We start from the raw sequence: 16,177 nt of genomic DNA on the forward strand, positions 1-16,177 counted from the left end.
CCCATCCCTGTCCACTCCCCGTGCTCTCCTGGACCCTCAGAAGGAAGCAGGAAATAGGAGTGATGCTCACATCACAGGTGCAGACTAGAGCAGTGGGTACACAAGTTGTCTTCTAAAAATGCTCAGCCCTTTTAAACATGTTGTTAAGCATGTTTTAGCTTTATTGAAGTAGAATTGACAAATGAAAACTGCATATATGGGGTTAGCCAAAATGTTCATTTGAGTTTTCCTATTAGATTTTATGGGATATATTTAAGGTATATGCAATTTGAGGCTTTGATAGATGGATACAATATGAAATGACCACTACAACAATGCTAATCAGCATATTCATCACCTCATGTAGGTTATCTTATGGGGGGTGGTGAGAACACTTCCCTAGGGGCACAGTGGTAAAGAATTGGCCTGCCAATGCAGGAGACATGGGTTCAATTCCTGGGTCAGGAAAATCCCCTAGAGAAGGAAATGGCAACCCACTCCAGTATTCTTTCCTAGGAAACCCCATGGACAGAGAAGCCTGGTGGGCTACAGTCCATGGGGTCATAAAGAGTTGGATCCGACTTAGCAACTAAACAACAACAAGAACTCTTAGCATTTACCCTCTATGCAAATTCTAGGCAATACAATCCAATATTATTAACTACAGATAACCACTGTGTGCTAAGTTGCTTCAGTCATGTCTGACTTTTTGCGACCCCAGGATTGCAGCCCACCAGGCTCTTCTGTCCATGGGGTTCTTCAGGCAAGAATACTGGAGTGGGTTGCCATGTCCTTCCCTAGGGTATCTTCCCGACCCAGGGATTGAACCCATGTCTCTTAGGTTTTTTGCATTGACAGGCTGGTTCTTTACCCCTAGTGCCACCTAGAAAGCCCAGAGATAACCATTAGATCCCTAGAATTTACTCATCTTGCAAAAGTGAAACTTTGTACCCTCTAACCAATATCTCCTCATGACCCCCACCACTTCCCAACTCTGGAAACCACCGTTCGACTCTTTGATGAGTTTGACTAGTTTAGATGTTACTGATAAGTAAGAACATGCAGTATTGGCCTTTGTGTCTGACTTCTAATCACTTAGCATAACATCTGCCAGGTCACTCATGTCCTTCTAAATTTCTCAGGATTTCTCATGCAGTTTTTCTTCCCTATCTGTCCATCATGAGAACCCAGTTGAAATCCATACTCTTCAAAATAGTTCCAAGAGCCTCTTTCTTGCTAATCTCCCTGAATCATATCCAAATTTCACTAAAATACTCACTTGACTATTAGGTGATCACTGAACCCAAACTGGAGCAGAAACAAGACAACCGTGGCCTAAGATCTAAGGTTCTACATCACCATTTCATCATGTATAACGGTACAAAGGATGCTATTTGCTGTAGACATAGATCTATCGTGGCATACTGTCCATTTCCCCTTTCCACAGTGCTAATGTACCCGAATTCCCTTTGGAAGTCCAGGTAGTCTGAGTTAAGCTCCATAACAGAAGAAAGTTCCCAGTCTGGTACCTTCCATCCCTAGACCAAAGGGATTTGCTTGGGCTGAGAAGGTGATGTGAACCTATCAAATCAGAGGCCCTTCTGGTGCATCTTCTGGACAAATGAGTTCCAGGGTATAGGAGGAAGAAAGAAGCAGGAAGGTGGGTTGTGGGAAAAAGGAAGCAAGTGATAACAGAGAAACGGGACTGAAGGAAAGGATGGAGTAAAGAAAACAGAGAAAAACAAGGGCAAGAAAAAGAGGGAAAAAGAAAAGACAGCTTCTTTATACCAAAAGAAAGTGAAAGTGAAATCGCTCAGTTGTGTCAGACTCTTTGCAACCCCATGGACTGTAGCCCACCAGGCTCCTCCGTACATGGGATTTTCCAGGCAAAAGTACTGGAGTGGGTTGCCATTTCCTTCTCCGGGAGATCATTCCTACCCAAGGATCAAACCTGGGTCTCCTACACTGCAGGCAGATGCTTTACTGTCTGAGCCACCAGGGAAGCTCTCTTTCAACCAAACATACCCTCATAATACATGGATTCTTAACCTAGCTTCAACATTATTGTCAAGGCACTTAACCTACCTTTATTCACAATTAAAAATAAAAAGGATGCAATGTCCGCAAACCACCTTATTCACAGTCACAGTGTAATCATTAGTTAATAAGTCAAATACTGAAACCTACAGAATGCAGTCAAACCACTATGGATGAGCTAGGTGAAGAACCCATCTATTCTGCAAATACAATGAAAATAACATTATGCTTCTTTCACAGAATCCTGAATTTTCTGCATTTTAGATAGTGCTGATCTTAGCACCTTTCTATTCCAAAAACCTGTGTTGTGATCTATTGCACAAGAACAAAATACTCCCAAGTCTAAACACCTCATCACTGAGAAAGTCTCTTCTACTTTCTGCAAAGACATCTTGATCCACAAATGTCAAGTTTGCCCTAGCTAATGAACTTCTTGGTTATAATAACTGCCTGCTAGCTGTCAATAAATTTCAGAGCTTGGCCAAAGCAAGATGAGCTTGCGTTTCATTGGATGCCTTTAACATCCACATGAGTGATGATGACTTCTTTTCTTATCTCCCCCATGATACAGTAAGGAGGAGCAGTGTCACTGGATTGGTCCAGAAATGAAGAAAATGAAATGGTAATTCTGATTTTCCACCCCTTTGTTAAGAACATCACTCAGCCTGATGGGTCTAGACTTTCTCATCTGCTACATGGACCCCAAGAAGGCACTGGTCTGAATCTAAGTATCTGACACCAGCCTATCACTTTTTCCTCCTGAAACAGCAGCAAATATCAATGAATGATCCTGGCATGGTCTCCTGCAAAGCCAAGAAGCAGCCTCAAGGTCTTTACCACTGTTCTCTAGGTCCTTTGTCTCCAAAGTACACCCTGGGAAGTGTGAATTGAATCCCCCAGGTTAGGGATGTTATGTTAGAATTTCTATTTAGAGTTATTTTATCTTCAAAAATGTTAAATAAACTCACCACAGCTCGTGTTTAATATACAAATGGACCCTAGCACCTCTGGCCAGTGCATATCTCAGATGACCAGTGTCACATGCAAAACTCAAAGTCTCCAAAGGAGACTACCATGGAAAAGGAGTTGACGAGCCATCTCGCTGTTATGATCACTCAGAATATTACTGTTTACATTTGCTCTTCTCAATGGATTTATGGGTTTCATAACCTGGTTTTAACAAAGCCCAGCTGAGATTCCTGCCAATAAACACCAGACTGAAGATATAAAAAGAATACACACAAAACAAAGGGGCAGAGCTGATACATGCCCTTCTGTCGTGGGATCTTTTCTACCTCATTCTGGGGTGAAAACTGATGATCTGATTAGATGTGAAAGATCAGTGAAACAGTACTGAAGTCATCAAAGCCCTCTGAAATTTGGTTTTACATTTAGTATAATTAAAGAAAGTGCAAGTATTAATTGTTCAGTCCTATCTGACTCTGTGCGACCCCATGGACTGTAGGCCACCAGGCTCCTCTGTCCGTGAGATTTCCTAGACAAGAATACTAGAGTGGGTTGCCATTTCCTCCTCCAGAGGATGTTCCCAACCTAGGGATCAAACCCACGTCTACTGCTTGGCAGGAAGATTCTTTACCACTGAGCCACCAAGCCTACTGCAGTTGTCCCCTAACCCCCAAAGTTCCCTGTAAGCCAGGCCCCTTGGAGGATGTGGCTTAAAGGAAGAGAAAAAGAATTAAAGGATTTTAGGTCACTTTGGAATGAGAATGAGGAAGAGAGAGCAGAGTAGGGACTAGGACATAAGCAAGGTGAACTCTGGGTGAACTGGCAAGCTATCCAAGGAGAAAAGTAGACTCCTGCTTTGTACCATACCATGAACAGTAGAGCAAGAGACATAGATTCGATCTATGGGTCAAATCCCCTGGAGTAGGGAATGGCAACCTACTCCAGTATTCCTGCCTGTAAAATCCCACAGACAGAGAAGCCTGGTGAGCCTCAGCCCATGGGATCACAGAGTCGGACATGACCAAGCACACACCAAACAAAACAAACGAACAGACTAATAGTAAGATGTCTCTATGATAGTAGACAGCACTTTTCCTGCCCTACCACATACTATAGCTAAGCTAGATGGTGACAATTGAGACTTCTAACACTGCTCATAAGTGTCACACACACAAGTTTTTGAAGACAGTGGAGTCATCCATCAATGGTGGGGGGAAAACTTCATTTCAGTAAGATCATTAGCTCACAAGGTAACTTTCCTGTTTCCCAGGATGATAAACTTCATTTATCCCCATTACTTCCTGAGTAAATTATTTTATAATTCCTGGATTTGGCTTATGAAGATGACTGGTGACTCATAAACGCCAATCTGACTAATGCCTCACTTAGAGAACTCAGTATGCACGGAAGCCTAGACATCATTTCTCCTGCCAAGAAATGAATGTATAATATTTTCAGTAAAAACAAAGAAATGAACACCCAGCACACCAAGGAACACATCTGCACCTGCTGTCACAGTGGTTTTTATAATTTACTTGCTGATAATTGGGAGTTGAAATACTCAGAGATGTAATAAGAAATAGCTGTTCCTATTTAAGAGCACAGTTTATGACCTTTCTATAATTCGGGTAATTTATTGCCACTTTAACATCTTTTCCTCATTTGCCACCATTTTGTCTGTAGTTCATTGACCTTTTCATTCAAATCAAGGGGAGCTCTATTTGAATAACAATGCTACTTTATTTATACAGCCCTGCTCTTTGGAAAAGTTCAAAGTACTTTATAAATACCTCTTTAAACCTAAAAGTAAGCTAAGAATCACCCTTTCTATTTTAGATAAAAATATAAAATAAGAAAAGTTTAAACAGTGAAACTTAGCAATTTAGAGAGGGTTTAACAATTCAGAGAGGATTTCGAGATAAAGATGGTGGGATAGGCGTTGAATATTTATGTCATTTCCAAACTACACTAAATTGATCATAATGAACATTTTAAGTCATAAGAACAAAATGAATGGGGGAGAATAGAATAAGATACCAGAGGTTCCAGCAAGATTTAAAAACTTTAGAAAACCCAGTGAACCTATATATCCAAACTCCATCCTTCCAAGCAAGTTTTATAAAACTGATATTTTCATCTAATCTACCTATATTATTTCTTATTTCTCAAATGGTTCTAAAACTAAGAGAGGAAATAGAAATTTTACTTAAGTAAAAGAGTCTCCAAATTGAAAAGAAATACGAGTCTCCAAATTGTAAAGACCCACCACCTTCCAATTAAATGATTTGGGGGGTGGACATTTTACACCAAGACACAGAAGACAGCAGAATAAATGGACAGTGCCTTCACAATCTAAATCTAAAATTATTTCTAATTTATTTTTCTATATCCAGTCAAATTTTCCAAAAGGTGAGGGCGGAATAAAAAAAATTTCAGACATACAAGGCACACAATTTTTATTTCTTAGTATGTGCTCTAGAAAAGCAAAGGTATCATTTCTTAAAAGCAGGGGAGAAAACAGAAGAGTATCTGCCACAGAAGAGAGAAGTCCCAGATTTATAGCAAGAAGACTGCCCAGAAACAAATAGTCTAGTCTAATGTAAGACAAGGACTCTGGGTGAGACTCCTAGGAGAAGATTAAAAAGATTTACAGAACCTCTATAATTACTAGTTGAGTAACATATTGATAAGTATATGCCAAATCTGACACAGCATTTAGCGAAAATTAGGTATAAATGTATATCAAATTATGTGTGTATACTCAGTTGCTCAGTTGCGTTCTACTCTGTGCAACCCCATAGCCTGTAGTCCGCCAGACTCCTCTGTCCATGGGATTTCTCAGACAAGAATACTGCAGACGGTTACCATTTCCTCCTCCACTGACCCAGGGATCAAACCCGCTACTCCTGTGTCTCCTGCATTGGCAGGTGGATTCTTTACCACTGGGCCACTTGGGAAGCCCATATTGAACTATGCTAACTCTAAACTTGTAAATGTTTAATTTAAAGAAAAATGAGCAAAAATGAATAGATGCATATGTATAACTGAATCACTTTGCTTTACATTTGAAACTAACACAACTGTACTTCAATATAAGATTTTTTTTAATGTATTAAATACAATCAGGGTATAATGATGGGTGTTTTAGTTATTATGCACCTATTTGAATAAACTAAAATTTCAGGAGTAATTATATTAGGAAGATGGAGGAAGGAAAGTTGGCAGGGTTATTAGAGCCTAGAATTTTACCTTCCTAAACAGACAGAAGATATCTAAAATGGGTGAAAACATAGTATGTAAAATATGAAGGTAAAAAAAAGAACAAAGCGCTGAAATAATTATCATTTTCCTTTAAGCAGGACTAGGGTGCGAGGGAAGGATAAAGAAGTCAATTAAAAATATTTTATGTTCCATTTTCATCATTATCTAAGGTTTTATCTGTATAGATAATGCTTTGATAAAAATTTTTAATTTAAGGCAAAAAAATCACTAACAAAGAAATTTCAGGCTTTATGAGATTATATTCACAGTCTATATAGTCTGGGTGGTAGTTAGGTCACTAAGTCGTGTCTAACTCTTGCGACCCCATGGACTGTAGCCCATCAGGCTCCTCTGTCCAGGGGATTTCCTAGACAAGAAGACTGGAGTGGGGAGCCATTTCCTTCTCCAGGGCATATCCCCGACCCAGGGATTAAACTCAAATCTGCTGCATCGTAAGTAGATTCTGTACCACTGAGCCACCAGGGAAGTCCTATATAGTCTAATGCTTCCTTATTTAATGCTCATTTTCCATTTAACAAACAATTAAACTAATCCTAGACTATCAGGCTGACTATTGCTGTAACATTTCATTTCCTCATTAGAGACACCTCGAATGTAAAAGGTGAATAAAACACTAGGGGGAAAATGTATATAAATGTATATAAATATATATAATGATGAGAACATATTTTAAACATTAACTACTTATACTTGAGCATTATATTTGTATAAAGTAGATTTTACTTTTGAAATTATCATAACCTTGCAACCATCTCTAATAAGTACTACAGCTCTGCAGGAAAGAAACCATAAAACATATTATTAATGAGTTTTTGTCAACTTAATTGGTTTTCTGTGTGGTGCTTCTGTATTTTGCCTTAACAGATGAAGTCTACCACAGAGGAACTATATTTTATCCACAGAATTAATCCAAGGAAACATGGAGAATAATTAAAATGTTTTCTGATTAAATGAACCCTATATTCACATAATGATTAAGCTAAATTTTCAGAACTAAACCAACAAATTGTTTCAAAGACAAACCATCTAATGAGGAAACCATGAGGGAAAAAATAACTTCATAACAAGATACTTCTCTCAGACACACACATTATACTGATGATAGCTTCTGAATCATTTTCAAAATTATCCTTAAAACTTTGTTGGGAGTGGAGGGAAAACAGTGTTCTCACTCCCTGTGGCAGAATCATGGGCTTTTTTTTTTTTAAACAAACAATGTTTAACATACTCACAACACTGAACCATAACAAATTACAAATGCTCACAAGTTTCTGTAAAAAATCTTATTTCATTTAAATGTTAAGACATCTCTTCTTTTTCAGAAATATTGATTAAGGAAGTAAAATCATCAAAGAAATGTGGCCCAATATAGGAGTAACTCTCTTCATCTCTCTATTTTTTAACTAGCTTTCTGAATTTCAATGAAAGAGTCTTCTTAGGCCCAACAGAGAATAAAGTTAACCTAAACAACTTACAACTTTGAACATTGCATGTTTGCCTGTAAGTTCCTACACTTCTAAAATTCCCCATTTATAAGGGAGGAATCTATAGTGGTGCTAGTGGTGAAGAATCCACCTGCCAATGCAGGAGAGGCAAGAGACATGGGTTTGATATCTAGGTTGGGAAGATCCCCTAGAGTAGGAAATGACAACCCACTCCTGTATTCTTCCCTGGAAAAATTCCACAGAGGAGCCCGGTGGGCTACAGTCCAAGTGGCCACAAAGATTCAAACATGACTGAGTGAGCACACACAAAGATATTTAGGTCCTCATCTCTAGAACCTGTAAATGTTACTTTAAAAGGAAAAAGAGTCTACAGATTTGAATACATTAAGAATCTTGAAATGCGGGGGCGGGGGGGGGGAGGGTGATCCTGAATGGTCTTGTGGGTTTTACTTCTGACCACATATGTCTTTATAAGGTAGAGGAAGATTTGATACAGGCAGAAGAGGAGAAGGCAGTGTTGCCATGGAGGCAGAGACTGGAGTGATGTGGCCACAAGCCAAGGAATGCCTGTTGCCATCATAAATTGGGAGAGGCAAGGAGTGGATTTTCCCGGAGAGCCTCCACAGGGAGCATGGAATTGCTAACACAGTGGTTTCTCCCCAGTGATGCTGATTGTGAACTTCTGACCTCCAGAACTGTGAAGAATAAATTTCTGCAGTTTCAGGTACTAAGACTGCTACACAGCAGCTCTGAGGAAACCAAGCACTCCATCCTTGCAAATGCATATGAGCAGGACTTATAATTATTATGCCAAACACACCAGACTAGTCTGCCACTGGAGAATTTACACGTTAGATGGAAATATGTCACTTACCCTGAAGCTAAGGAAATTCTGACTTGGGCAAAGAAAAGAAACTAATGTCTAAGTTGGTGACTAGAGGGAACTCTTTTCCAAATGCTCCAAGGAGAATGGAGTTGCTTAAAGATAATTTTCCAGGTGACCTTCTCACCCAATTAATTACTTTTATTTAATTGTTTAATTAAATAAATTAACAATTTAAATTGTTAAAATAATTATTAATTTAATTTAATAACTACACTTAAAAACCAATAACAAAAGCAATATTTATTGAACACTGAAAATTTATAAAATGCAAAAAATAAGAAAATCAAAAGTTTTACCTATAATCTGACTATCCAGGGATCATTTCTGTTCATATTTTAGTGTGATCCATTATGAATATTTGAATATAATTATTTTATTTTTACTTTATTTTACTAAAATAGGATCTAAAAACAATTTTAAACCTTTTAAATTCATTTAATACATTATGAGCATTTTTCTCACCAGGACAATTTCTACAAAAATTTTTTAATAGCCACATGTTTTACATAGTATTGTAGAGCAAAAATATTATAATTTCTTTCAATGTAGATTATTTTCCCATTTTTCACTAATACATCTTTGCTGATTTCCCAAGAGTTTTTAAAGGCAAGAAGTAAAGCAGGCAGCAACATTACAAATTCAGAAATATAGGAAGATACCATCTTTGACATTAAACAAAGGTTAAGCTGCAATGTCAAATCTGGTTCCCTAGAGTAAAATGGTCATTTTTAGCCACAGCTCTCAGTGTGGGAGGCAGCAGGAAATAAATAGTTTGAAGGTATAAGGATCCCCAGAGAAGCCCTTAATGGGACAAATCAATCATGGGAAAGAAGAACCTCATAAAGAAGTCTGCCATTCTACTCAACAGGCATTCATGCAGAACGAGAATCTATATCCTCAACACTTTCATTAGCGCAAGCAAAGGTACTTTCCAGCCTGAAAAGATTTTAGTCACCGTATAACAAAAGTGAGCTCATGAAGGATAGAGAACTTTGTTAAAGTCACCACAGTTGTCACTGGGAAGACCAAAGTACAGAATTCAAAGTCATAAGTTGGGACTTGTGGTCAAAAAGTGTACATTAAAACCACAAATGAAATATCCCTCCATACTAAGTATCACAGCATAAGTAGCCTGTATCTTGAACATATGTAAAGAGACCAACCCTAAAACAACATACAGGGGCTTCAGCTGTTACCAGAGCTATATCCATTTTTCTTTCTGATGTATCTGAGAGCTGAACAAGGTGGGGAGCAGAGTGCCTGGGAGGTGTGTGCAGGATGAAGTGAGGAAAAGGCTGAAGAGGAGTCGGTGCCCGGTGGGGAGGAGAGTATCCTCTTGTGTTCCTGGCGCTCCTTTCCCAGTGATTCTTCTTTCTCTCCTGCATCCTTAAACTGTGTGATTATACAACAGTCCCTACTCATTGGATACTTGTGAAGATGAAACGTGTTAATCATGAAAAGCACTCAGAACAGTGCTGGGTCCACCCAGTCATGCACAATGTGTTATTATTGTTCCTGGTGCTTATATATTTAATCCAGTCTAAGGTAGCTGTTGCTTTTCATGTTTTAAAAACCCGAAAGATGAACATGTATTAGTGCCAATGGCATCATACACTGATTAGTGGCAGCATTTTTCTTTTTTGGTGGTATAACTGGTAGTGTCTTTGATTCAATAAATTCAACATGAGACCCTCTCCTGCACATTGCATGCTGAGAGGTCTGAAATAGTGGGTTTAAGCCCAAAAGAGTGTGTGCATAAAGACAGGAACACCATACCGATTCTGCCAAAGAATAGTCATGGAATAAATACTCTCTTCAGTCAAAAAAAAAAAAACAAGCGTGATGATGTGTGTAAGTTTGTACTTCCGCATGCCTGTCTCACTCCTTCGTCTTCTCCCATCCCCATTCTCCGTAACGACGCCCTCAGGGCACCCACGGAGCTCCACACCCACTTAATATAGCACCCTTTGGGTGTTGCCACTTGTGATCCCACAGAAACCCCAAATTCCAGAAGCTTGGACCCATGATCACTTTTGAAATCCTGACTCTCTTTCTCTTGTCTAACCTTGACTAATGGGCTGCCAAAATTAGAAACCCAGACTAAAAAGGGGGATGCAGAGTTTCTCCAGTGAATGAAAACACCCTCCCCACCAGCAAGATGAAAGCCTCTCAGTGCAGAAGGCCAACCACGTGGCAGCTGATGGCCATTTATGACTGCTGGCGAGAGAAGCCCAAGAGAGTAGCCTGTACTCTTACTGAGGCTCATCCTATCTACAAAGAAACATCCTCCATTAGAAACCAAGGAAATAAAACGGGCTATAACATGGAGGAAAAAGCAGCCTTTAGTCGGCAACCTGAGGACTCGGCCTTTATCATCAACCGCCGCCACCCCTCCTGCAGAGTATCTGTACCTCCTTGCAGGTCATTAACCCTGGGTAACTTTTTGCAGAGGACACTTTTGTTCCCTCTCTAGCATCTCCTGCCTTCTTCCTTTCTTCTGGAACTTGCAGATTCCAAAGCAAATCAATGTCAATGAATCAAGTCAATTCGGATTACATTTCCTGTTATTTTAGCATGAAGCTTCTAATACCATTGTTTATCTTTGTGTCCCTATGAATACACAGAACATCCTGAGGGTGTGCAATATATTCTTATGGATGAAGGAAGAAATGAGAGAAGAAAATAAGGAAGGAAGGAAGGGAGGAGGGGAGAAGGGAGGGAGGGAAGGAGAAAGTCAGAAAATTTACAAATCAACAAAAGTAAAAATCACAGGAAAACCAACAACTATAACCTCCTATCAACTTTTACCTTTCTCCATTTGGAGAGACAAGCAGAAGTAACTGAGCTTTGATTTGCTTACAGGGAACTATGAGAAAGAATGAAGAGAAAATAAATCAGACTTAGATATCATCCACTCTGAATATGGAGGGAAAAAACCCATGAAGACCAACAGCCCGATTCTCACTTCCTATACCACTATTCTTTATTTTATTTGTATTCTACCTTCATATCTCAATCAGAAACTTATTTTGCAGAAAGAAAGTCTGTATAATTGACATATTTAGGTTCCCATGTCCAAAATTACCTATACCAAAATAAGGCTACAACATGCATTTGATGAAGATAATAATATAATCAATGTTTTTCCCTTCTGTTAATGTGTAAAGTGAGAAAATATGACTATATTTCTAATGAAATACATAACTGATCCAATAAATACAAAATATGTGTAGAAAGTAGATACACTATAATGCTAATTTTAAATATATTTAAACTCAAGTTAGGAGAGGAGCCTGGCAGGCTACAGCCCACGGGGTCACAAAGAGTTGGACACAACTGAGCACCGAAGCACAGCACAGCACAGCGTAAGATAAGCAGGACAGCTCGAGTCCACTTCTCAAACTGGCCGTTTCACAAGTGCACAAAATGGTAGGAGTTGAGGTTGAGGACTTCCTGCCAAGCCCTCAGTTCAGAAACTCTCCTCCCTGTCCCATGAAACTATAAATCAATCACATGCTTTCTTAGAGCCAAGGGACTACCATTGACACTCCAGAACACAGAAATCTCAGTGGGTAAAGTAAAAACAGTCATAGTTTATGAATCACTAATTCCTTCCTGGAGACTAGTTTGTTTCTGCTCTCATAATTGAGAAGATGTCAGGCCAAGTGCCTCATTCAGGAGGTCGCAAGATTTGGAAAACAAAGCACCACCTGGAGAGCAGACCCAGGTGAGATGTTGGCAGGGCCTACGGTGAAGAATAAAGGGATGGGGCAGCTGGACAGCTACCAAGCTGCAGAATGAAGTCAAGGGTGCCCTCAGCGTTAACAACAGGGGATGGAAAGGGAGGGAGTGGAAAGAAACACATGCTCAACCAGCTCTGTTCACTAGCAACTCCCAAAGGCCACATGTGGCCAAGAAGAGCATCCCCTCGGGAGACCATCTCTCAAGACCTAGCTCAGGACCTTGGCTCCTTCCTGAGATGCTGAGGGGGTATAGAATAAGATAACCAGGTAAATCCAGAACAAAGGCAGACAGTGCATTCATGCTCAGTCACTTCAGTGATGGCTGACTCTTTGCTACCCTATGGGCTGTTGCCCACCAGGCTCCTCTGTCCATGGGATTCTCCAGGCAAGAATACTGGAGTGGGTTACCATGACCTCCTCCAAGGGATCTTCCCGACCCAGGGATCGAACACACGTCTCCTAAGTCTCCTGCCTTGCATGTGGATTCTTTATCCACTGAGCCACCTGGGAAACCCAAAGGCAGACAGATCCAGACCCAAACAGGAGCCCTATGTAAATAACTTCTAATTTTCCTGCTTTTCCTTCTTGCATCTTTCCCAATATATCTTCTCTTGCTATTTCTCTTCCATGCTCTTTCCTTTCTTAGAAATGACCACCAATCACATAGTTTATAAAACATTTTAAATAAAAGATAAATGTTATTAGATGTGCTAAACTGCTCCCATTTCCCCACCTCTTCCACCTCCCCACTGCATCTCCATTCACTTAGTTGCTGTAATCACATCCTTCTCTGTGGTTCAGGTCTTCAAGCTCAAAGCACGTCCAATCACCACTTTCATGTAAATTGCACGGTCTATTCTAAAGTGCAGGCTCCTGCTCCCCACCAGTAAGCTGAGTGCCCAAATCAAACTCTTCGGAAAGATGGTTCAGAAATCTACCATCCAGGGGTTTCTGACATACTCATAAGTACTGGAAGCACTCGCAATTTATTCAGGCATTCATCTTATTCCTTCTGCTTGACTATAAATTGCTTTGTGCAATTTAATAATTTAAATGTGTGTGTGAGTGCTTAGTCATTCAGTCATGCCTGACTCTTTGCAACCCCATGGACTGTAGTCCGCCAGGCTCCTCTGTCCGTGGGATTTTCCAGGCAAGAATGATGGAGTGGGTTGACATTCCCTCCTCCAGGGAATCTTCCTGGACCCAGGGATCAGGAAGACAGATTGGCAGGTGGATTCTTTACCCCTGAGCCACCTACTCACTCACAACACATACTTTGACTCCTTTCTCCACAATTCCATGCACACAGTAGGTTTCCAATGACTATTAATTAAATAAATGTTTGCTGACAAGCCAAAGCCATCTAGGATCCCCCTGTTTAGACAGGCAAAGGCAGGCAAGATAAGCCATTGTCTCCGCTGCAAAATCAAACACAAGCATCTGACACTCGGAACAGTTCCAATAAGCATCCTAATGGTATGCAGTGGATCGTACAGTTAAATAACTTCACTCCAAAAAGAAAAAAAAAAGTGGCAGCAAGGGAGGAGAATACACAAAGACCCAGCTGCCCGCAACATGAATAGCCTGGCAGGGTCATCCCGCCAAGGACCCACGGAGAATACAGATCAGAGGGAATGGGAAATCTGAGAAGAGCCAGGGCCTTGACCTCACTCACCAGAATCCCTCTGCAACTCCCCTTTCCTTTGCTTCCTCCTGCTTCTTTTCCTCCCCAAACCTAAAGTTATGCAGGCACAACTTGAGAGCTGTAAGGCAAAAAGAACCAGCACTGTGCGGAGGAAGGAGGGTCCGGGCTCTGCAGCTGGGCCCTGGCTACATTGTGCTCATTATGCCTGGCAGGCTGGAGCCCGGGAGGGAGATCCTTCTGCAGCTGGCATTTTGGGAGCTAAGTTAGTCGCAAGAATTAGAGAGGAAACACTACAGTTTGTTCCTGGGGATGATCTGAAAAATAAAAATAAAATAAAATAAATAGGGGAGATCTGAAGATTTTAAATCAAAATTTCAAGGCTCAAAAATCTAACTTTGTTTCGTTGTTTTGGAACCAAAGACTATGACTCTGAACACAAAGGTGACATTGTCCCTGAGAATGAAAGGCTGAGACTCCAGTATATTTGCAGCTAAAATTTAAATATGTAAAGTGGATTCAAGTGCGCAGTCTACAGAAGGATACATTAGAGGTTTTCATCCCTGAAACAGAATAAAAAAGCTGGAAAGTACCTCAAGAGGTGTTGGCCCAGATGCCCGATTCTAGGATTATGATTATCTGCACCTGGAATCTCCTCTTCAAGATTTCTAGGGCTGGAGAGGTCATAAATTTTTTATAGCCCGGTGGAACGTGGTTTTCACCTTGAATGTGTAAGTTCTTCCCTGCATCCAGCTGAAATCACGGCTGACTGCTCTTTGTCTAAATAGCCCCACAGACCAATGCCTGGGCAAGTCTCACTCTTTTTGACATGCTCTTCTCAATTCCTTCTATGTCTTTTTCAACATCCCTCTAGAAGTAAAATAAATGAACATGATCTAAAGAATGCATAGAAAGAAAAATTACTCCGTGAATCTGGAATTCTATATTTCTTATTAGAAATGTTATATTATCCTAGCAAATATTCCTCCTTCTCCCTCCCCCCACCACACACACACACACACACACACACACACACATACCCCTCTTTTGTATCTGGGACTGCATTGTTAGGTCTTTTTATTCTGTAGCTGCATTTTCCCTTCCATTTAAACATGCCCTGCAGACTTTACCAAACTCCTCCTTACACTTGTTCCTACTGATTTCCTCATGCTTTTGAGGGACCACTGTCCCCAACAGGAACAGAATTCAAAAAGACTTCAGGAAATCTCTAAAGGAAATATAACCTAATTTGATTTCTTATCACTTCACAATTTAATGAGTAGTTTTAAAATTCCTTCACATCATCAATTCACCAAAAGCACTGCATACAAGAGGACCAAAGGCGGTTCTCTCCCCTGCTGAAGCAGGGCCACTGGCCACTGCTTTTGAGAAGCTAGATGCTCACCTTAGCAGAGTTATCGTTTAAATTTATTTTTTCCCAAATGGAGTCATTTAACTCGTTTGCCTGAATCTCTCTGCTACTTCTCTCTAGAAATTAAAACCAAATCTAAACTCCTTGCCATAGTATCAAAGCTCCCTATGCCTGGACCCCCACTGGACTCCACTACAAACCATAACTCTGTCACCTTCCCACATTCACCAGTCCATTCTTTTCTGTCTAAAATGCACAAGATCAGGGAATTCGCTCTCCTTCTCCCTCTAACAGATACTTCCACAAGTTCTTCACAGACTGACATTCTCATGAGTCAATGTTTTGTTCATCTGTACTTTTCCCTCTCTCCTCCTCTAAGGAACAGTTAAGCCGCATAAAGATGCTGGGGTTGGGTAGGGGCTCTGGTTCTCACTATCTCCATTGCCAGGCAGTCACTGAGCACACCCAGAGTATTTGTGCGATGAATGGACATGTGTGAGGTTTTGTGCAAATACCATCACTCAGGCTTGCTCCAATCTGACCACAACTATGCAAGCACTGGGGAGGGGATGGAATATTCTGGTGAGAAAGATCAATGGATCTTTGCTTCCCTAACCCAGAAAGCAATAAGGGAAAGAGTATACTACGAGGTTATAAAAGAAATCCACAAGCAAACATGCATTTCCCTGCCCCTTAATTTACTTTCAGGACTCAAAACAAATTCCTGATGACAAAATATGCATGAGACATATTTTCTTTGTTACCTCTAAGGCGATGACTATATTCATCAACACATGTAAAAAAGAATACTATGTGAGAAAGAAG

At 40.3% G+C, this 16,177-nt stretch overlaps 1 protein-coding gene across 1 annotated transcript in view; it reads right to left on the reverse strand.

Annotated features, from left to right (window-relative positions):
- PID1 (phosphotyrosine interaction domain containing 1) overlaps window positions 1-16,177 on the reverse strand; it is a 264,178-nt gene that overhangs the window by 125,850 nt on the left and 122,151 nt on the right. The window lies entirely within an intron of this gene.

This window comes from Bos indicus x Bos taurus, chromosome 2 (genome assembly GCF_003369695.1).
Source record: "Bos indicus x Bos taurus breed Angus x Brahman F1 hybrid chromosome 2, Bos_hybrid_MaternalHap_v2.0, whole genome shotgun sequence".
Classification (NCBI taxonomy): domain Eukaryota; kingdom Metazoa; phylum Chordata; class Mammalia; order Artiodactyla; family Bovidae; genus Bos; species Bos indicus x Bos taurus.